This window comes from Lithobates pipiens, unplaced genomic scaffold (genome assembly GCF_037356315.1).
Source record: "Lithobates pipiens isolate NorthernLeopardFrog02 unplaced genomic scaffold, aLitPip1_a1.2 Scaffold_52, whole genome shotgun sequence".
Taxonomy (NCBI): Eukaryota; Metazoa; Chordata; class Amphibia; order Anura; family Ranidae; genus Lithobates; species Lithobates pipiens.
The window spans coordinates 4,530,504-4,551,890 of record NW_027507875.1 but is presented as its reverse complement, the minus strand read 5'-3'; the positions used below and the strand labels follow the sequence as shown (position 1 = coordinate 4,551,890).

Genomic DNA, 21,387 nt, shown 5'->3' with positions numbered 1-21,387 from the left:
GTCGTAGACTTTTTTTTATGTTGTTGGCGTTGACCTGGTTTTTTTTCGCTTATTTCCCAAAGTGACCATCTTGGTGTTTGTCAAGAGGGTTGAGAGTGCCTGAAGAGATTGCCCATGGCCACATCACTCTGAAAGCACCCAATCTCGTCTGATCTTGGAGGCTAAGAAGAGTCGGGCCTGGTTAGTACCTGGATGGGAGACCACCTGGGATTACCAGTTATTGTAGGCTTCTTTTTATGTTGTTGGCGTTGATTCGTTTTCTTTTTTTTTGCTTGTTTCCCAAGGTGACCATCTTGGCATTTGTCAAGAGGGTTGAGAGTGCCCAAACAGATCGCTTACAGCAGCATCACCCTGAAAGAGCCCTATCTATTCTCTTTTCTGAGGCTAAGAAGGGTTGGGCCTAGTTAGTACCTGGATGGGAGATGGCGTTGGAATACCAGGTGCCGTATTCTTCTTTTTATGTTGTTGACATTGACCTGTTTTTTATCGCTTGTATCTCAAGGTGACTATCTTGGCATTTGTCAAGAGGGTTGAGAATGCCCAAAGAGATTGCCTATGGGCACATAACCCTGAAAGCACCCGATCTCCTCTGATCTCAGAAGCTAAACAGGGTTGGGCCTTGCTAGTACCTGGATTGGAGACCACCTGGGAATACTAGGTGCTGTAGGCTTCTTTTTATGTTGTTGGCCTTGACCTGTTTTTTTTTTCACTTGTTTCCCAAGGTGACCATCTTGGCGTATGTCAAGAGGGTTGAGAGTGCCCGAAGAGATTACCTACGGCCCCATCACCCTGAAAGCACCCAATCTCGTCTGATCTCGGATGCTAAACAGTGTCGGGCCTGGTTAGTACCTGGATGGGAGACCGCCTGGGAATACCAGGTGCCATAGGCTTCTTTTTTTTATTTTTTTTTATTTAGTAGTATGCAACATACAATGCAAAGGCAACTTCACAGAATGTGTGATACAAATAGTTACAAACAAACTATCATATTGCATGGATATCAGAGCCAATGGTAAGAAGTCCGAGGAGAATAGCATGTGTACAGCTTTGCGGTCATATCAAGATGAGATTAAAGCTCCATCTCGTTGGGATCCTCTACCACGTAAAATATTATTGATACTAGCCCTGCTATCCTCGAAGAGTTTAGATATCCATAGATAGGGGAAGAGAATTGTGTAGTAGTCAAATGGGGTCGGAACATACCATTTTCTTTTCCCTTTTTTGAGTTAAGAAGGGAAATAGTAGAACTGAAAGGAGGGAGAAGGGGAAAGAGAAGATTGGGGAAGGAAATGGCAGAAAAGGAAAAGAAGGGGTAAGGGGGTGTCGTGGGTAGAGTGGATAGGATGGGGTCCCCTCCCAGGGAGCAAGAGACGCCCTCGGCTCACCAGCTCATCAGCTGTCCAACGTTTGGAACAGCGATCTCCAACGATCACCATGAGCTTACTATGTCTCGCGGAGGTATTCTTCCGAAAAGCGAAACTGGGTCCAGTAGAACCATCTGTTCCCATGCTCCTCCGTTTTATCCCTCATTGTGGCAGTCAGGTCTTCCATTCGTTCAATATCATTTACCCTTGCGAACCACTGGGTCACCATTGGAGCAGATTGCTCTTTCCACTGACTTGGGATACAGGCCCTAGCTGCATTGAGGAGATGTTTAAGTAAGGACTTATGATAACGCTTTCTCGACATAGGAGTTAGATTGAGAAGAACTGCTGTGGGATCATTGGCTAAGGAAATGTCTGTGAACTTGTGGATGAGTCTCAGGACAGGCTGCCAGAATGTTTGTAATTTAGGGCATTCCCAGAAAATGTGGAGAATGGTGCCAGCCTGTTGCCCGCAGCGACAGCAGCGGTCAGATTGACCGGGGAATATTTTGGCCAACACCACCGGTGTACGATACCAGCGTGTGATCAGCTTATATGAGATCTCCTGATATTTACTGCAGAGTGACGACTTATGGGCGAAAAAGAGTATTCTGTCCTTCTGTGGTTTGGAGAATGTAGTTTGTAAGTCCCTTTTCCATTTAGCTAGGAAGGGTGGATCCGTGGAGGATTGTGCGTCTGTCAGGATTTGGTAGGACCTAGAGAGGAAACCACGAACTGGGCCATCATCCAGGCAAAGTTCCTCGAAGGGGTGGAATTGTCTAGAGAAGAACGAATGGTTAGGTAGTGATCCGAGGAAATGGATTAGCTGTCTAGCTCTCCAGCTATCCAATGCAACAGGTACTTGCTCTAGCAGTATGGTCCCCATGGGAATCAAGCCCGTGGGTCCAAGAAATAGGGCTGCTCTCAGAAGCCCTTTCGGGGCTTGCCTGGTAAAGGCCTGGTCAGACAGGCCCGGAGGGAATCTAGGATGTCCAATAATTGGGGTCATAGGAGAAGGGAAGTTAGTCAGGTGGGAAAGGTGAAAAAAACTATCCATCTCGGCGAGCGAGGGGCCAATTAACGGGTGAGTAGTCACACAGGGCTCCAATGGCCTCCCCGCCCAAGGCAGACCAGTCAGTGGAACCCGCACCATCTCCTGCTCTAGCTTGACCCATAGCTTCAGTTCCCCATGCCGGTGTCCTATCACATATGGTCCCCCATCGGATAGTGTCCGCTGTGTGCTGCGCATGTGCAGTACACAGCAACACAGATTCCGAAAATTGCCGAGCATGAACGGCGCCTGCGCACTGAGTCCAGTTTCTATCCCCACTATCCAAGTGGACATAGAGTAAGAATATAAAAGAGCCGAGCGCAGCGAGGCTGAGCCCGAAGCGTGGCGAGCTAAGCTCGCCTGCGAGGGGCCCTCTAATATTCACAACCCTATGTCCGCTTGGATGGTGGGGCTACCACCTCCACTCACCGCGCAGGCGCCGTTCGGCTTCGGAGATTTTCCGAAGCTTCGTCTGCTCCGTACTGCACATGCGCAGTACGGCGCAGACACTATATCATGGCCGGACAGTATATGGCAGAACACCAGCACCAGTCAACTTGATAAAGGTTGAGCGATCCGCATGAAAGAAAGTCTGGGGTATTTTGATAGGTAAGGCTTGTAGTAGATACAGAAGTCGTGGCATTGCGTTCATATTACAGCGTCCGAACCATGACAGAGCTAGTGGGTCCCATCTCTTAGGGTCCGCTGTAAGCCCATAGGCTTCTTTTTATGTTGTTGGCTTTGACCTGTTTTTTTTGCTTGTTTCTCAAGGCGACCATCTTGGCGTTTGTCAAGAGGGTTGGGCGTGTCTTGAAGAGAATGCTTACGGCCACATCAACCTGAAAGCACCCGATCTCGTCTGATTTCAGAGGCTAAGCAGCGTCAGGCCTGGTTTGTACCTTGATGGGAGACTGCCTGGGAAGACCAGGTGCCATAGTAGGATCTGGTCTGGTTAGTGTCTTGATTGGGAGATCGCCTGGGAATACTGGATGCCGTAGGCTTCTTTTTATGTTGTTGGCTTTGACCTGTTTTTTTTAGCTTGTTTCCCAAGGTGACCATCTTGGCCTTTGTCAAGAGGCTTCAGAGTGCCCAAAGAGAGTGCCTACAGCCAAATCACCCTGAAAGAGCCCAATCTCATCTGATCTCGGAGGCTAAGCAGCGATGGGCCTGGTTAGTACCTGGATGGGAGACAGCTTGGGAATACCAGGTGCCGTAGGCTTCTCATTATGTTGTCGGCGTTGACCTGTTTTATTTTCCCTTGTTTCCCAAGGTGACCATCTTGGCATGTGTCAAGAGGGTTGAGAGTGCACAAAGAAATTGCCTACGAGCACAACACCCTGAAAGCGCCCAATCTCGTTTGGTCTCAGAAGCTAAGCAGGGTTGGGCCTGGTTTGTACCTGGATGGGAGACCGCCTGGGTTTTCCAGATACCGCAGGCTTATTTTTATGTTGTTGGTGTTGACCTGTTTTTTTCGCTTGTTTCCCAAAGTGATCATCTTGGCATTTGTCAAGAGGGTTGAGAGTGCCTAAAGAGATCGCTTACAGCCGCATCACCCTGAAAGCACCCTATCTCTTCTGATCTCAGAGGCTAAGAAGGGTTGGGCCTAGTTAGTACTTGAATGGGAGACGGCCTTGGAATACTAGGTGCCGTAGTCTTCTTTTTATGTTGTCGGCGTTGACCTGTTTTATTTTCCCTTGTTTCCCAAGGTGACCATCTTGGCATGTGTCAAGAGGGTTGAGAGTGCACAAAGAAATTGCCTACGAGCACAACACCCTGAAAGCGCCCAATCTCGTTTGGTCTCAGAAGCTAAGCAGGGTTGGGCCTGGTTTGTACCTGGATGGGAGACCGCCTGGGTTTTCCAGATGCCGCAGGCTTATTTTTATGTTGTTGGTGTTGACCTGTTTTTTTCGCTTGTTTCCCAAAGTGATCATCTTGGCATTTGTCAAGAGGGTTGAGAGTGCCTAAAGAGATCGCTTACAGCCGCATCACCCTGAAAGCACCCTATCTCTTCTGATCTCAGAGGCTAAGAAGGGTTGGGCCTAGTTAGTACTTGAATGGGAGACGGCCTTGGAATACTAGGTGCCGTAGTCTTCTTTTTATGTTGTTGGCGTTGACCTGTTTTTTTTTGGCTTGTTTCCCAGGGTGACTATCTTGGCATTTTTCAAGAGGGATGAGAGTGCCCAAAGAGATTGCCTATGGGCACATCACCCTGAAAGCGCCCAATCTCCGCTGATCTCAGAGGCTAGAAAGGGTCGCGCCTTGTTAATACCTGGATGGGAGACCGTCTGGAAATACTAGGTGCGGTAGGCTTCTTTTTATGTTGTTGGCATTGACTTGTTTTTTTTTATTTGTTTCCCAAGGTGACCATCTTGGCGTTTGTCAAGAGGGTTGAGCGTGCCTGAAAAAATCTACTATGGCTGCATCACCCTGAAAGAGCCAAATCTCATTTGATCTCAGAGGCTAAGCCGGGTTGGGACCTGGTTAGTACCTGGATGGGAGAACGCCTGGGATTTCTCGATGCCATAGGCTTTTTTTAAGTTGTTGGCATTGACTTATTTTTATTTTTTTTGTTTTATTCTTTTATTAAGTATAAGTAGAACAAAATAAATATAACAGTCAACCATACAGCATGACCCAGGGTCACAATTACATGGTAACAAAAAATAGGCAGCCAAATAACTCTGGGTTCTCAGAGGGGAGTCCTAGAGTTTCATGCAGAAATGAGAGAAACCCCACCTCGGACATGTAGTACAGTATAACTAATGCAGCCCTGTTCGGACAAATGTAATCATGGAGAGCAACTGGGACCACAGCGAGCCAGCTTATCATGACCTATGTGAACCAGAGTAAAATATGAGCCGGTCGTGACTTTGGAATACCACAGCACCTTGGATGGGGGGCTGAGGCTGCCTCCACAGTGTGGGAATGCAGGCCCGGGCGGCGTTCAGGAGTTGCATCGGGAGGTTTTTTTTGTATTTTCGAACAGGCTGTTCGGTCAAGTGTAGAAGGCACGCTGCTGGGTTGTCTGCGATATCTACATTTCTGAGAGTTTTTATCGTCTCGGTCACCTCCACCCAAAAGTTCCTCAAGTCCGGGCATGCCCAGAAAATGTGTCCCATGGTCCCCGTATCTGAATTGCACCTCCAACAAACATCCGGGATCAATCTATTCATTTTATTCAGAAGGTATGGGACTCTATACCAGCGTGAGACTATCTTGTATCCTGATTCTTGATATTGGTTTGCGATGGAAGCTTTATGTACTAATGTCAGGATCTTGCCTATCTGTTGTGGGGTAAATGTGATGCCAAAGTCCCTCTCCCATTTGTGGATAAATGGTGGGGTCGACTCCTCCTCCTGACTACTTAATAGGTTGTACAGGAGGGAGAGGGTGTGTCGCACAGGTTCCTTTTTGTGACAGATGGATTCATAGGGTGTCAGGTCTCTAGGAGTGTAGGGGGCCCTTTGTATGGCCAGAAGAAAGTGATGAAGTTGATAAGCACTAAACAAGTCAAGCGGAGGGTCAGAAAGCTTGGCGACAGTTTGCGTGGTCGGGAGCCCTCCCGAGGGCCACACCTCTCCCAGACGCTGTTTCCCCACCACTGTCAACTGTCGCAGTTTCTTGTTGGTAAATCCCGGTGGGAAGTCTGGATTACCTATAACCGGAGTCATTGGTGACGGCAGGGGAGCAATGTGTGTGCAGCGGAACAACCTCCGCACAACAGCCAACGTAGCTCCCACTACGGGGTGATCTCTGAGGTCTTTTGGTAGGGAGGACAGGAGCCACGGGGAGGTCAATAGGGGAATGGATCCATCCTCAATCTCCATCTCCACCCACTGCTTGTGTGGGCCATTACAATGCCAATCAACGACTCTCGCTAGCAGAGTCACTCTGTAGTATTGTCTCAGATCTGGGAGACCCAGACCCCCCTTGTCCTTTGGTCTGGCAAGCAATTGCAAACGGGCTCTGGGCAGTTTGCGCGGCCAAATAAAGTCCCGGAGCAGCACCTGCAGTTGTCTGAAAAAAATTGGGGGTAACCGGATCGGTAATGTCTGGAACAAGTATAAAATCCGCGGGAGGGCCGTCATTTTGAATGCATTACAGCGCCTGAACCAGGTCAGTGTTAAAGCATGCCAGTTTCCCAAATCAGATTTCAGTCTATTCAGGAGAGGGACAAAATTAAGCGGGTACAATTGCGCCAAATCCGCTGCGATGTCAACGCCCAGGTAACGTATAGATTTTTCAGCTCAGTAGAATGGAAAAGCGGAGCGTAGCCTCTTGGCCTCACCATCCGGGACCGATATATTCAATACAGCCAAAGGTGCAATTGATTTTATAGTTTGATAGGCTGCCGTATCGCCGGAGAGCCGCGAGTATATTGGGAAGCGAAATGTGTGGATTGGAGACGAAAGAAATTAGATCGTTAGCGTACGCCGCAATTTTGTGGTGTGCCGAGGGTTTGGATATGCCAGTAATATTCGGGTCATTCCGAACGTGACACATAAGTGGTTCCAGTGTCAGAATAAAAATTAGGGGAGACAGAGGGCACCCCTGCCTCATCCCATTAGTGATGGGGAAAGAGTCCGAGCACTCTGAAAGCACCCAATCTCGTCTGATCTTGGAGGCTAAGAAGAGTCAGGCCTGGTTAGTACCTGGATGGGAGACCACCTGGGAATACCAGTTATTGTAGGCTTCTTTTTATGTTGTTGGCCTTGATTCGTTTTTTTTTTTTTCGCTTGTTTCCCAAGGTGACCATCTTGGCATTTGTCAAGAGGGTTGAGAGTGCCCAAAGAGTTCGCTTACAGCAGCATCACCCTGAAAGAGCCCTATCTCTTCTCATCTCTGAGGCTAAGAAGGGTTGGGCCTAGTTAGTCCCTGGATGGGAGATGGCTTTGGAATACCAGGTGCCGTAGTCTTCTTTTTATGTTGTTGACATTGACCTGTTTTTTTTTCGCTTGTTTCCCAAGGTGACTATCTTGGCATTTGTCAAGAGGGTTGAGAGTGCCCAAAGAGATTGCCTATGGGCACATAAGCCTGAAAGCGCCCCAATCTCCTCTGATCTCAGAGGCTAAACAGGGTCGGGCCTTGCTAGTACCTGGATTGGAGACCACCTGGGAATACTAGGTGCTGGAGGCTTATTTTTATGTTGTTGGCATTGACTTGTTTTTTTGTTTTTTTGTTTACCAAGGTGACCATCTTGGTGTTTGTCAAGAGGGTTGAGAGTGCTTGAAGAGCTCGCCTATGGCCACATAACCCTGAAAGCACCAGATCTCGTCTGATCTCAGAGACTAAACAGGGTCAGGCCTTGTTAATACCTGGATGGGAGACCACCTGGGAATACTAGGTGCTGTAGACTTCTTCTCATGTTGTTGGCATTGACTTGATTTTTTTGTTTGTTTCCCAAGGTGACCATATTGGCGTTAGTCAAGGTTGAGAGTGCCTGAAGAAATCTCCTACGGCCACACCACCCTGAAAGAGCCCAATCTCATCTGATCTCAGAGGCTAAGCAGGGTTGGGACCAGTTTAGTACCTGGATGGGAGACCGCCTGGGATTTCCAGATGCCGTAGGCTTCTTTTTATGTTGTGGCCATTGACCTATTTTTTTCCGCTTGTTTCCAAGGTGACCATCTTGGTGTTTGTCAAGAGAGTTGAGAGTGCCTGAAGATATTGGCTACGGCCACATCACCCTGAATCTGTTCCATCTCATCTGATCTTGGAGGCTAAGCAGGGTCCGGCCTGGTTAATGCCTGGATGGGAGACCGCCTGGGAATACCAGGTGTCGTAGGCTTCTTTTTTTTTCAAATATAATTTTTTCTCCAAATAGGGGAAGACGGTCCCCCAAGTACATAATGCAACAGAGAAATACAGAGCAAAAAGCAGCTGAACAATACTTGATACAGGTATATTCGCAACTGTGAGTCTGCCTTCCATCAATCACAATGATTCGAGGCACGGATAAAGTACTGTACCAAGATCCAGGGTCACACAAACCCCAGGTCCCTCCGGCATAATCCATCCAGAGGGGGGTGTGGGGCCGTCATTCCCAATTTTCCACTCTTTCCAAAAGAGAGAGGGGGTGGAGGGGGTGAGAGATAGGGGAGGAAGGCCGAAAAGAGAAGGGTTGAAAGATCAGAAAAGGAGAAGAGGGGACGAGACACGATGGCAGCCACTGTCCAAGGGGCCAGTCAAGGAAAGCTCAGAGCACTAAGGCGATAGCAGGCGACATCCTTCTAGCGAGAATATAAAGGTATTCCAGATGTCTCAGGTTTGTTTAAAAAATTCTTGTTTACCTTGTGATGTGAGGATCAAGTCCTCCATTTTTTTTAATGTCCTCTATTTTCCTAAGCCAGTGAGTAATGAAAGGGGGGGAACATTTTTTCCAATAGAGAGGGATGCAGGATTTCGCCGCATTAATCACATGCCGTAAAATAGATTTTTTTGTACTTCTTAATGGGAATCTGTGAATGGTACAAGAGAAAGAATGCAGCCTCTTCCTGGATGGAGAAGTCTGTGAATTTTTGTGTCATGCATCGGATCTCTGTCCAGAAGTCCACCAAGCTGAGGCAGGACCAAAAAATGTGCAGCAACGTGCCCTCTTCTTATCCACACCTCCAGCATATGTTCGAGGAAGAGGGGAAACATTTCTGCAGCTTTGATGGTGTCAAATACCACCTGGTGAGAAGTTTAAAATTTGTCTCCTGTATCTTCGTGCACAGCGACATTTTGAGAGCCAAAGTGATAATGCGTTGTCTCTGTGCTGGGGAAAATTAGCAATTAAGGTCCTTTTCCCAGTTGGCCAGACAGGTTAAGTGTGGGTAATCTGTTTGAGAGAGAATGTGGGCCAAAGGGCCTTCGCTCCTGCATAGAGTCTCAAACTCCGTCTGAGGGCGGGCGAACGTTTGAGGATTGGGGATGGAAAGGAGAAAATGATGTCGTTGCGCCGCTCTCCAAAAAGGCAGTTGGAAAAGCCCTGTCGGATCTGTTAGGGTTGAGAAAGAAGGCCATTTTCCATCAATGACGAATTTAGACGCATTGTCTAGGTTGGAATTTCTAAGTGGGTCCCCAGTTCAAAGGTTGGATGGCCACGTATAGGGAATAGGGCGGAAGTCAAAGACGTGAGTGTGTTTTGGGTAGCGATCAGGTGACTGACTTTCAACTAAGCCCCTATAGTGGGATGTGACATAAATTCTGTGGGTAAATACTTATAGCACCACATGGCGCTTCTTAGCGGGATTCGGGAGTGAGCTTAGAAAGTTTGTTTCGATTCCAGTCCAATACACGCCCCAGATGGGAGGCCAGGTAGTAGCGTCGCAAGTTAGGGAGAACCAACCCTCCCTGTTGTTTAGACAATGTCAGCTGTGACCGCTTAAGTCTGGGATTTTTGTGGGCCCAGTTAAATTGAGTGAGCAAGGATTGAGCTTGCTTAAAAAACAGGACTGGAATCTGGATCGGGAGAGCTTGGAAAAGATAAGTAAATTTAGGGAGTATGTTCATTTTAATGAGATTGCATCTGCTGAACCAGGAATGGAGGCCAGAATGCCACCCGTGAAGCAAACTGCGGATCTTAGTGACAAGGGGTGGGGGGAATTTCAACATAAACGTACGCGCGATGTCCGGTGGAATGTAAGTACGTGAGTATATCTTACTTATCCATGCCAGCATCCGTTCACTCAGACCTATATGGCAAAGGACCGAGAACATTAATGTCCATTTGACCCGATCAAAAGCCTTCTCGGCATCAGTACTCATGAAAAGACAAGGGGTCCCAGATGACTTTGCTTTACGGATCAGGGTAAGCACCTTAGTGGTGTTGTCTCTATCTTCCCTGGTGGGAATAAAACCTAACTGGTCAATATGTATAAGGGACTACAAGTGATGTGCCAATCACGTGGTGAGGAGTTAGAGAATAGTTTTAGGTCCGAATTTTGGAGGGAAATGGGTCTGTAGCTCCCACATAGGCCCGGGTCTTTGCCCTCCTTAGGTATCAACGAGATGTGGGCTCTAAGGGTATCCTCAGGAAAATCCCCATTTGAGCTCAGAGTATTAAATAAATTCACCAAGCGCGGGCCGAGAATAGGGAGGAAGGTCTTAAAGTATTGTGCGGTATATCCGTCAGGGCCCGGAGCCTTACCCACCTTCGGAGGTCCCACGGCCGTCTGGACTTCTTCCAGTGTGATCGGGTCCTTCAAGTACTCCCGTGATTCCGATGAGAGGGTTGGTAGACCAGAACCGGTTACATATCTGTCTATATAGTCCTGTCCAGACCCTGAATCGGGCAGGTTGTAGAGATCAGAGTAACATTTTTCAAAGACTTCAACTATTTGGGTTGGGGTAGAGGCCCTCTGGCCATTCTCATCTATCAACTGTGGTATGTAAGAGCCAGATTTCAACTCCTTTACCGACCTGGCTAAGATTTTTCTGCATTTGTCCTCTGACTCCTACGTCAGTTTACGACAAAACTGGAGTGCCGCTTTCGCTTTATAATGGAGTAGGACAGCAATATGGGTATGGAGTGTCCCCAATTCAATCTCTAAGGTCCGTAAGGGAGTATGTTTATGTTTCGCTTCCACAGAGGCAAGTTCACGAAACAGATTAGCAAGCTGTTCCTGATAAGTACCCTGCGGAGTACTGACTTGTGAGCCTCCCAAATTATCCCCGGGTCACAGTCCTGCTTTAGTTTTCTTGGAAATAAAGGTCCAATTCCCTGGTCACATCTGCTAAAACTTCCGGTATCTGGATGAGGCTCTCATTAAGGTGCCAGAATAGAGACCTAGGTGAGGGGTAGGGAGCGAGGAGCAAGAGGCAGAAGTGTCAACCGATGGCGAAAGGGGACATTAAAGTCCCCACCTAATATCAATTGGCCCTCCCGAAAGTCACATAATCTGTGCAGGGTAGTTCTGAGGAACGTGTCTTGGTGATCATTGGGAGCGTACACAGTGGCAAATGTAAAAAGGCGCTCTCCAATGTGGCCCCTAAGAAAAAGATATTGGCCCCCAGGGTCCACCAGAGAATCCTGGAGAACCCAGGGGAGCCTGCTAGAGATCAGAATGGAGAGGAGGGGTTAGTAGAGTGGTAGACCTTAGGGAAGGATCTCGACCATAGAAAGGGGAGGCTAGTATTTTTAAAATGTGTTTCTTGTATAAAGGCCACATCAGTACAGGATGTGTTCAGTTTTCCCAGGAGGATCCACCGTTTTTCAGGGGAGTTCAGTCCCTTAACGTTTAGAGAGGTGACCTTGACTGAGTCTCCCATCGCTCCTCGGGGAGGGGGAGGGGGACGTCAGAGAAAAGCAAAGAAAGTTGAACCAAGGTAGGTTTTGGGTAGGTAATGCATGGCGGGAACTAAGGGGGAGAAAGGAAGGGCAAATGGAAGGAAAGGTAAAGGGAAAAAGAGGCCGGGCACCTCAACCCCAGGGGGAGAGGGAAATTAAGGGTTGTCCGCACTCAACAGTACAGGAAGGGTATACTAAAACAGCACAATTATGCTATAGCGCTTACCAGATGTACACTGGGTTTAAAGCGCTGTCCTACTTGGGTTATTGGGTAGACAGGTCGGAGAGGGAGCCCCCGAATCCTAGTCCCCCCAGTCCCGGCAGTGGTAAATGTCACGTCTGATACCGGTATGCAAATAAAAGACAATCAGTAACATCAAAGAAACAAAAAACAATAGTATAACCAAAACAGAGGTAGAGCATATAACTGTCAGCACTGAGGGGTCTCCTCGGCTCGCCCTAAACATAGGCATGCACGAGGGAGCCCGTCACAACAGAAAAGGCATCACAGAATGGGATCCACCACCCCCCGTCCCATACCCCTAAAGTACATGCAGTCCCCGAACAAATGCATTTCTCCCTTTGGCAGATTGTCCTCTCCTTACCCCCTCTCCCCCGTCCACGCCCCGGGGGGAAAAGGGGCAGGGAAGGGGGGAAAGGGGGAGTGGAAGGGGGGAAAGGGGGAGTGGAAGGGGGAAAGGGGGAGGGAAAGGAGGGAAGGGAAGGGTGGGAAGGGGGGGAAGGGAGGGGGGAAACAGGGGAGAGGGGACAAACATGCAGAAATGTCAAGTCCTTTAGCGCACTCCCACCAGCAAACACCCGGACCCCATAAATTTCAACTCCTCCCCTCCATGGTCACCACATCAAGATGAAAGAGGAGCAGCCCTGGTCGGTGCATGGAAAATCCGGCAGGCAAGGGGCTGGTGCCACCATCCCTCCATCCAATGGGAGGCTTCACCCGAGCAGCAGTCCTGGGGCCCGCCAATTAGTGTCTCTCCTGCATCGCCATCGGGGGCTGTGTAGAGAATCCAGAGGGAGGCTGGGACCGCCCAAACAGTAAGGGGTAAATCCTCCAGGGGGGTCCAGAGTCATCCTGGAGGGAAGCAGTGTCTCATACCAATAGGCTCAATAAATAAGTCATCCAGGGTCCCCGAAAGCTGCAGAAGGCAATGTCGGCAAAGAGTAGGTGGGAGCCAGAGGGGGGGACAAGGGGCGCATCCAGGGGGAGGGGACACATATGCGGGAATGTCAAGCCCTTCCAGTACAGCGCATTAGGTATCACTCAGACCCCCCAAAGTGCAACTCCCCCATCTAAGGTGAAGACTCCAGAAGGGAAGATGAGCCGCCCTGGTCTGTACATGAAAGAACCTGCTGCCAAGGGGTTGGGGCCATCATCCCTTCCTCCAATGGGAGATGCCACCGGAATGAAAGCCCCGTGTCCTGTCAAGTGGTGCCCCTCTGACAATGTCGTTGTGGTATACAGTGACTACAAGTAGTATTCAACCCCCTGCAGATTTAGCAGGTTTGATAAGATGCAAATAAGTTAGAGCCTTCAAACTTTAAACAAGAGCAGGATTTATTAACAGATGCATAAATCTTACAAACCAAAAAGTTATGTTGCTCAGTTAAATTTTAATAAATTTTAAACATAAAAGTGTGGGTCAATTATTATTCAACCCCTATGTTTAATATTTTGTGGAATAACCCTTGTTTGCAATTACAGCTAATAATCGTCTTTTATAAGACCTGATCAGGCCGGCACAGGTCTCTGGAGTTATCTTGGCCCACTCCTCCATGCAGATCTTCTCCAAGTTATCTAGGTTCTTTGGGTGTCTCATGTGGACTTTAATCTTGAGCTCCTTCCACAAGTTTTCAATTGGGTTAAGGTCAGGAGACTGACTAGGCCACTGCAACACCTTGATTTTTTCCCTCTTGAACCAGGCCTTGGTTTTCTTGGCTGTGTGCTTTGAGTCGTTGTCTTGTTGGAAGATGAAATGACGACCCATCTTAAGGTCCTTGATGGAGGAGCGGAGGTTCTTGGCCAAAATCTCCAGGTAGGCCGTGCTATCCATCTTCCCATGGATGCGGACCAGATGGCCAGGCCCCTTGGCTGAGAAGCAGCCCCACAGCATGATGCTGCCACCACCATGCTTGACTGTAGGGATGGTATTCTTTGGGTCGTATGCAGTGCCATCCAGTCTCCAAACGTCACGTGTGTGGTTGGCACCAAAGATCTCGATCTTGGTCTCATCAGACCAGAGAACCTTGAACCAGTCTGTCTCAGAGTCCTCCAAGTGATCATGAGCAAACTGTAGACGAGCCTTGACATGGCGCTTTGAAAGTAAAGGTACCTTACGGGCTCGTCTGGAACGGAGACCATTGCGGTGGAGTACGTTACTTATGGTATTGACTGAAACCAATGTCCCCACTGCCATGAGATCTTCCCGGAGCTCCTTCCTTGTTGTCCTTGGGTTAGCCTTGACTCTTTGGACAAGCCTGGCCTCGGCACGGGAGGAAACTTTCAAAGGCTGTCCAGCCCGTGGAAGGCTAACAGTAGTTCCATAAGCCTTCCACTTCCGGATGATGCTCCCAACAGTGGAGACAGGTAGGCCCAACTCCTTGGAAAGGGTTTTGTACCCCTTGCCAGCCTTGTGACCCTCCACGATCTTGTCTCTGATGGCCTTGGAATGCTCCTTTGTCTTTCCCATGTTGACCATGTATGAGTGCTGTTCACAAGTTTGGGGAGGGTCTTAAATAGTCAGAAAAGGCTGGAAAAACAGATAATTAATCCAAACATGTGAAGCTCATTGTTCTTTGTGCCTGAACTACTTCTTAATACTTTAGGGGAACCAAACAGAATTCTGTTGAATTGAGGGGTTGAATAATAATTGACCCTCTGAATAAACTTTTCACTATTTAAAAAAAAAATTAAACAAAGAAATAACATTCTTTTTTGCTGCAGTGCATTTCACACTTCCAGGCTGATCTACAGTCCAAATGTCACAATGCCAAGTTAATTCCGAATGTGTAAACCTGCTAAATCTGCAGGGGGTTGAATACTACTTGTAGGCACTGTATGTGGAGCATCCAGGGAGAGGCAGGGACCACCCAAACAGTGAGGGGTAAAGCCTCCAAGGGGGACCGGTGTCAGACAGGAGGATAGCTGTGTCTTGTACAAGTTGGTTAATTAGACAAGTCATCCAGTGTGTTCCTGTGAGCAGCGGAAAGAAAGGTTGGTAAGGATTATGAATGGGTGGGGGCCAGGGAGTGCATAAAACTGCCACCAGATGACCGGGGCAGAGAGGGCAAGGGGATGAAACTCAGATCTGGTAGGTGGGGGCGGGGGTGAGGAGTGTCCCTCATATTACTCACGTTGGCCATACCTTGAAGCTGAGCGCTCTGCATACCCAGCACGTTCTTCTGTATAATCTAGCCTATCTGTACACATTAGCCTGTCTTTTGTACACATTAGTCGGTCCTCTGTATACACTAGTCTGTCTGTATACACTAGTGTATACAGATAAGCTAGATTATACAGAAGAACGTCCTGGGTATGCAGAGATGGAGGCTAGGGTATACAGAGAGAGAGGCTAGAGTATGCATACTTGCTAGTGTATACAGACGGACTAGTGTATACAGAAGACCGGCTAGTTTATATAGGGAGGCTAATGTGTGCAAAAGACAGGCTAGTGTATACAAATAGGCTAGATTATAGAGAAGAACATCTTGGGTATGCAGAGAGAGAGGCTGGGTTACACAGAGAGGCTGGTGTATGCAGACTTGCTAGTGTATACAGACGGACTAGTGTATAGAGAGGCTTGGGTATACAGAGAGCTAATGTATAAAGAGCAGCTAGTGTATACAAAAGACATCCAAGGGTATAAAGAGAGACTCGTGTATGCAGAAGACCGGCTAGTTTATACAGAGAGGCTAAAGTGTACAAAACACAGGCTAGATTATACAGAAAAACGTCATGGGTATGCAGAGATGGAGGCTAGGGTATACAGAGAGAGAGAGACTGTGTTACACAGAGAGGCAGGAGTATGCAGACTTGCTAGTGTATACAGATGGACTAGTGTATACAGTAGACCGGCTAGTTTATACAGAGAGGCTAATGTGTACAAAAGACAGGCTAGTGTATACAGATAGGCTAGATTATACATAAGAAGGTCCTGGTTATGCAAGAGATGGAGGCTAGGGTATGCAGAGAGAGAGGCTTGGTTACACAGACTTGCTAATGTATACAGACAGACTAGTGTATACAGAGGACCGGCTAGTTTATATAGAGAGGCTAATGTGTACAAAAGACAGGCTAGTTTATACAGATAGGCTAGATTATACAAAAGAACGTCCTGGGTATGCAGAGATGGAGGCTAGGGTATACAGAGAGAGAGTGAGGCTGGGTTACACAGAGAGGCAGGAGTATGCAGACTTGCTAGGGTATACAGAGAGAGAGGCTAGAGTATGCATACTTGCTAGTGTATACAGGGGGACTAGTGTAATACAGAAGACCGGTTAGTTTATACAGAGAGGCAAATGTGTACAAAAGACAGGCTAGTGTATACAAATAGGCTAGATTATAGAGAAGAACGTCCTGGGTATGCAGAGATGGATGGCTAGTGTATACAGATAGGCTAGATTATACAGATAGGCTAGAGTATACAGAAGAACGTCCTGGGTATGCAGAGATGGAGGCTAAGGTATACAGAGAGAGAGGCTAGAGTACGCATACTTGCTAGTGTATACAGATGGACTAGTGTATACAGAGGACCGGCTAGTTTATACAGAGAGGCTAATGTGTACAAAAGACAGGCTAGTGTATACAAATAGGCTAGATTATAGAGAAGAACGTCCTGGGTATGCAGAGAGAGCAGTTGGGTTACAAAGAGAGGCTAGTGTATGCAGACTTGCTAGTGTATACCGGTGGACTAGTGTATACAGAGAGGCTTGGGTATACAGAGAGCTAATGTATAAAGAGATGCTAGTGTATACCGACGGACTAGTGTATACAGAGGACCGGCTAGTTTATACAGAGAGGTTAATGTGTACAAAAGACAGGCTAGTTTATACAGATAGGCTAGATTATACAGAAGAACGTCCTTGGTATGCAGAGATGGAGGCTATGGTATACAGAGAGAGAGAGCGAGGCTGGGTTACAAAGAGAGGCAGGAGTATGCAGACTTGCTAGTGTATACAGATGGACTAGTGTATACAGTAGACCGGCTAGTTTACACAGAGAGGCTAATGTGTACAAAAGACAGGCTAGTGTATACAGATAGGCTAGATTATACAGAAGAAGGTCCTGGTTTATGCAAGAGATGGAGGCTAGGGTATGCAGAGAGAGAGGCTTGGTTACACAGACTTGCTAGTGTATACAGATGGACTAGTGTATACAGAGGACCGGCTAGTTTATACAGAGAGGCTAATGTGTACAAAAGACAGGCTAGTGTATACAGATAGGCTAGAATATACAGAAGAACGTCCAGGGTATGCAGAGATGGATGGCTAGTGTATACAGATAGGCTAGATTATACAGACAGGCTAGATTATACAGAAGAACGTCCTGGGTATGCAGAGATGGAGGCTAAGTTATACAGAGAGAGAGGCTAGAGTACGCATACTTGCTAGTGTATACAGATGGACTAGTGTATACAGAGGACCGGCTAGTTTATACAGAGAGGCTAATGTGTACAAAAGACAGGCTAGTGTATACAAATAGGCTAGATTATAGAGAAGAACGTCCTGGGTATGCAGAGATGGAGGCTAAGGTATACAGAGAGAGAAGTTGAGTTACAAAGAGAGGCTAGTGTATGCAGACTTGCTAGTGTATACCGGTGGACTAGTGTATACAGAGAGGCTTGGGTATACAGAGAGCTAATGTTTAAAGAGATGCTAGTGTATACAAAAGACAACTAAGAGTAGACAGTGAGGATCGTGTATACACAGAAGACCGGCTACAGAGAAGCTAATTTGTACAAAAGACAGGCTAGTGTATACAGATAGGCTAGATTATACAGAGGAAGGTCCTGGGTATGCAGAGATGTAGGCTAGGGAATCCAGAGAGAGACTGTGTTACACAGAGAGGCTAGAGTATGCAGAAGACCGGCTATTTTTTTTTACAGATAGGCTTGTGTATACAGAAGACAGTCTGGGGAATTCAGTGAGGCTAGTGTATGCAGAAGACAGGCTACAGAGTAGCTAATTTGTACAAAAGACAGGCTAGTGTATACAGATAGGCTAGATTATACAGAGGAAGGTCCTGGGTATGCAGAGATGTAGGCTAGGGAATCCAGAGACTGTGTTACACAGAGAGGCTAGAGTATGCAGAAGACCGGCTATTTTTTTTTACAGATAGGCTTGTGTATACAGAAGACAGTCTGGGGAATTCAGTGAGGCTAGTGTATGCAGAGAGGCTGGGACACCGAGACTATTGTAAAAAGAAGGCAGGCTAGTGTATATAGATTACGGGCACCTGTATACAGAAGACAGAGAGGCTAGTCTATATTGAGTGGCTGGTGTACACAGAGAGATTAATGTATACAGAAAAGCTAGCGTGTAAAGAAGACAGGACTTTATTTTTTGCTAATGCAACTACTTTTGAAACATAGAAAGTGCTTTTTTCATATTTTAGTGCTGTTAAAAAGTGGTGTGTTGTCAGTGGTGATATCAATGTGACAGTTAATGTGGAGAACTACAACTATTCAAAATAGAGCAAAAGAGTGCTAAGTTTATTTTGTTAAGTCATTGACTGATAGACGTTAAGTAATTGGCCGTTATTGGTTTGGCAGTACATGGTTTATTTTGATGTAAGATAGTTTTATTCTCTACTTATAGCCGTGTTTTAGACGACTTTATTATTAGCATTATTCGCATTATTCATATATATTATGCAGAGTGTAAGTATTGCAGTGAGACGATATTGCTTTTAAAAGATTTGTATTATTATACATAGCATTGTTAGCAGACCAATAGGACAATTTACATGGCTTAATATTGCAGAGCGTAATTTATCAGGAAAGAGATTCAAAGCGTTAGTTGCAGTAGCTTCATAAAACTGAGAAATCGTTGCATTACTCTAAATTTAAAATATGTTCCGGCAGCACTGAAAAGACGATATTAGATGAGTGATCTACACATTTCGTTTACTATTTCACTATACCGGCTAAATGTTAATATGTTAATATGTGCTGCGTGTAAGGTAGAAATTAGATGGTTTAGTGTGAGCTGGTTTACCAGGATTTAGAGATAGTAATCTGTTTATACTAGTAATAAATATAGCAAAATAACTATAACGGGTTTAAGTGAAAATACACGAAATAACAGCAACAACGTGTGTAGGTTTTTATCAATCAAGTTCATTACGTGTCTTTAATCATGTAGTGAATATACCCCAATATTGGAGCACAAGGATGAGAAAGCATAATAACTAACAGAGGATGACATGGCAAAAAGACAAACTGCATTAGAAATGTGAATATGAATTAGAGTTGAAATGCCAATCGCCACGGCTACGTACAGCAAAGTGTGAGCTAAGCAGCTAAATATTCTGCAATAGCAGAGATTAAGTATTGCAGTCGAAATGAGATCGGAAGCGTTAGTTGCAGTAGCTCCAAAATGACTGAGAAATCATTTCATTACTCTAAATGTAAAAGTTATCCCGGTAGCACTGAGTGGACTGATATTAGATGAGTGATCGTTCTAGTACAAATTCAGTTTCCTATAGCAGAGAGATACCAGCTAAATGTGAGACGAGCAATTAAACTGTTCACGGTAGCATTGCATTACTCTTAATATGTGCAGCGTGTAAAGAAGCAATAAGATGGTTTTGTATTATCCTAAAATTAGCAGTATACGTAATAAAGGTGAGTAGGTAACCTGGATTTAGACATAGCAAACTCTATAATCTAATTTAGCAAAATTAGAAAAGATAATATTGAGACAGTATATACAGGTCGAGTTTAAGTGGAAATACACAAAATATCTAGCTTACCTTTACATTGTTCAATAGAGTAAATTGACGTAGCTTGAAAATTCCAACGTGTAAATCGTTCCATTAATTATGTTACGCACGAAGACGGCTTACACTGATTGTTTTCCGTTTCCACTGGTCATCGGCATAATGTATCAGTAACCATGAACATTAATAGTGATAGGCAGCTTACATTAGGATGTATGCATGATGTGAATGTAAAATGAATGTAAAATAGTTGCATTATGTGTTATTAATGTAATCAAACTGTATTGTTATGCTTTGCTACTGCAACCACTTCTCAATCAAGTAAACCGTCCCACTGATTTTCTCACATTTTGCCGCTGTTAAAAAATGTGTTGCAAGTGTTATGTGTTACCATTTGGTTATCAGTGTGACAGTTAATGTGGAGAAGAAGTAATACACAAAATAGAGTCAGAAAGAGAATCCAATTGCATAGAGGTAGCGAGAGATGGTTGCATTAATCTTAATGTGCAGTGTGTAAAAGGTTTTAAAAAGATGGTTTTGTGTGACTTTTGCTTTAACGTAAAATTAGCTGTAGACATTATAACTTGTTACAATGATTTAGAGATAGTAATCTCTATAAAATATTAATAATAAGTATAGCAAAACAAATTAGGAATATTTTGAGGCAGTATGTATAGGTCGAGATATAGTGAATACACAAAAGGGATCAAGGGATAGTAGCAAAGTCAAGGGATAAATGCAAAGGTACTCTATTTAACAGTAAATTGACGTAGCTTGCAAATTCCAACGTGTAAATCAAGAAGACGGCTTACACTGACTGTTTTCCGTTTCCACTGGAAAGAGAATCCTATTGCATAGAGGTAGCGAGAGATGGTTGCATTACTCTTAATGTGTAAAGGTTTTAAAAAGATGGTTTTGTGTGAATTTTTCTTTAACGTAAAATTAGCTGTGGACATTATAACTATGGTTAGGTTTACAATGATTTAGAGTTAGTAATCTCTATAATATAATAATAATAAGTATAGCAAAACAAATTAGGAAAATATTGAGGCAGTATATATAGGTCGAGATAACGTGAATACACAAAAGGGATCAAGGGATAGTATTGTCAAAGTTGCAAAGTCAAGGGATAAATGCAAAGGTACATTATTTAAGAGTAAATTGACGTAGCTTGCAAATTCCAACGTGTAAATCGTTCCATTAATTTTGTTACGCACGAAGACGGCTTACACTGACTGTTTTCCGTTTCCACTGGAAAGAGAAACCTATTGTATAGAGGTAGCGAGAGATGGTTGCATATGGCAGAAAGACGGCTTACACTGCTTTTCTCACATTTTGCTGCGGTAAAAAGAAATGTTTTGTCACTGTGTTTTAACTGTGACAGATAAGGTGTGGAGAAAAAGAAGTAATACAGAAAATAGAGTCAAACAGTGGAAACGTTAAAAAATACAATTGGTATACGATTTTGGTATAACTGAGGTACAGGGCAATTACTGTAGTATGACTTGCCAATGTTTATCATGTCTTGTTTATATCACACAAAGATGTATACAGTCTGACTAATTATATATGTCTGTGCCAACTATTGTTAATAAAAAACGGAGTTTAAAAAAAAAAAAACAGTGGAAACGTTTATTTGTCATGACAGCTGATACTGGTTGAGCAATAAAACTGTTTTATTAAGATGTAAGACTAGTTTTATTCTCTACATATTGTTGTATAATATAGGCGACCAATAGGACAT

The 21,387-nt window shown here is 45.5% G+C and overlaps 6 pseudogenes; all 6 read left to right on the top strand.

The window, feature by feature from the left end:
* The first annotated feature begins 110 nt into the window (after positions 1-110).
* LOC143957362 (5S ribosomal RNA) lies at positions 111-229 on the top strand (annotated as a pseudogene).
* A 322-nt stretch (positions 230-551) lies between these two features.
* Positions 552-670, top strand: LOC143957328 (5S ribosomal RNA; annotated as a pseudogene).
* A 101-nt stretch (positions 671-771) lies between these two features.
* On the top strand, positions 772-890 carry LOC143957620 (5S ribosomal RNA; annotated as a pseudogene).
* Positions 891-3,515: 2,625 nt separating this feature from the next.
* Positions 3,516-3,634, top strand: LOC143957317 (5S ribosomal RNA; annotated as a pseudogene).
* A 4,018-nt stretch (positions 3,635-7,652) lies between these two features.
* Positions 7,653-7,771, top strand: LOC143957405 (5S ribosomal RNA; annotated as a pseudogene).
* A 95-nt stretch (positions 7,772-7,866) lies between these two features.
* LOC143957458 (5S ribosomal RNA) lies at positions 7,867-7,986 on the top strand (annotated as a pseudogene).
* Positions 7,987-21,387: the final 13,401 nt, after the last annotated feature.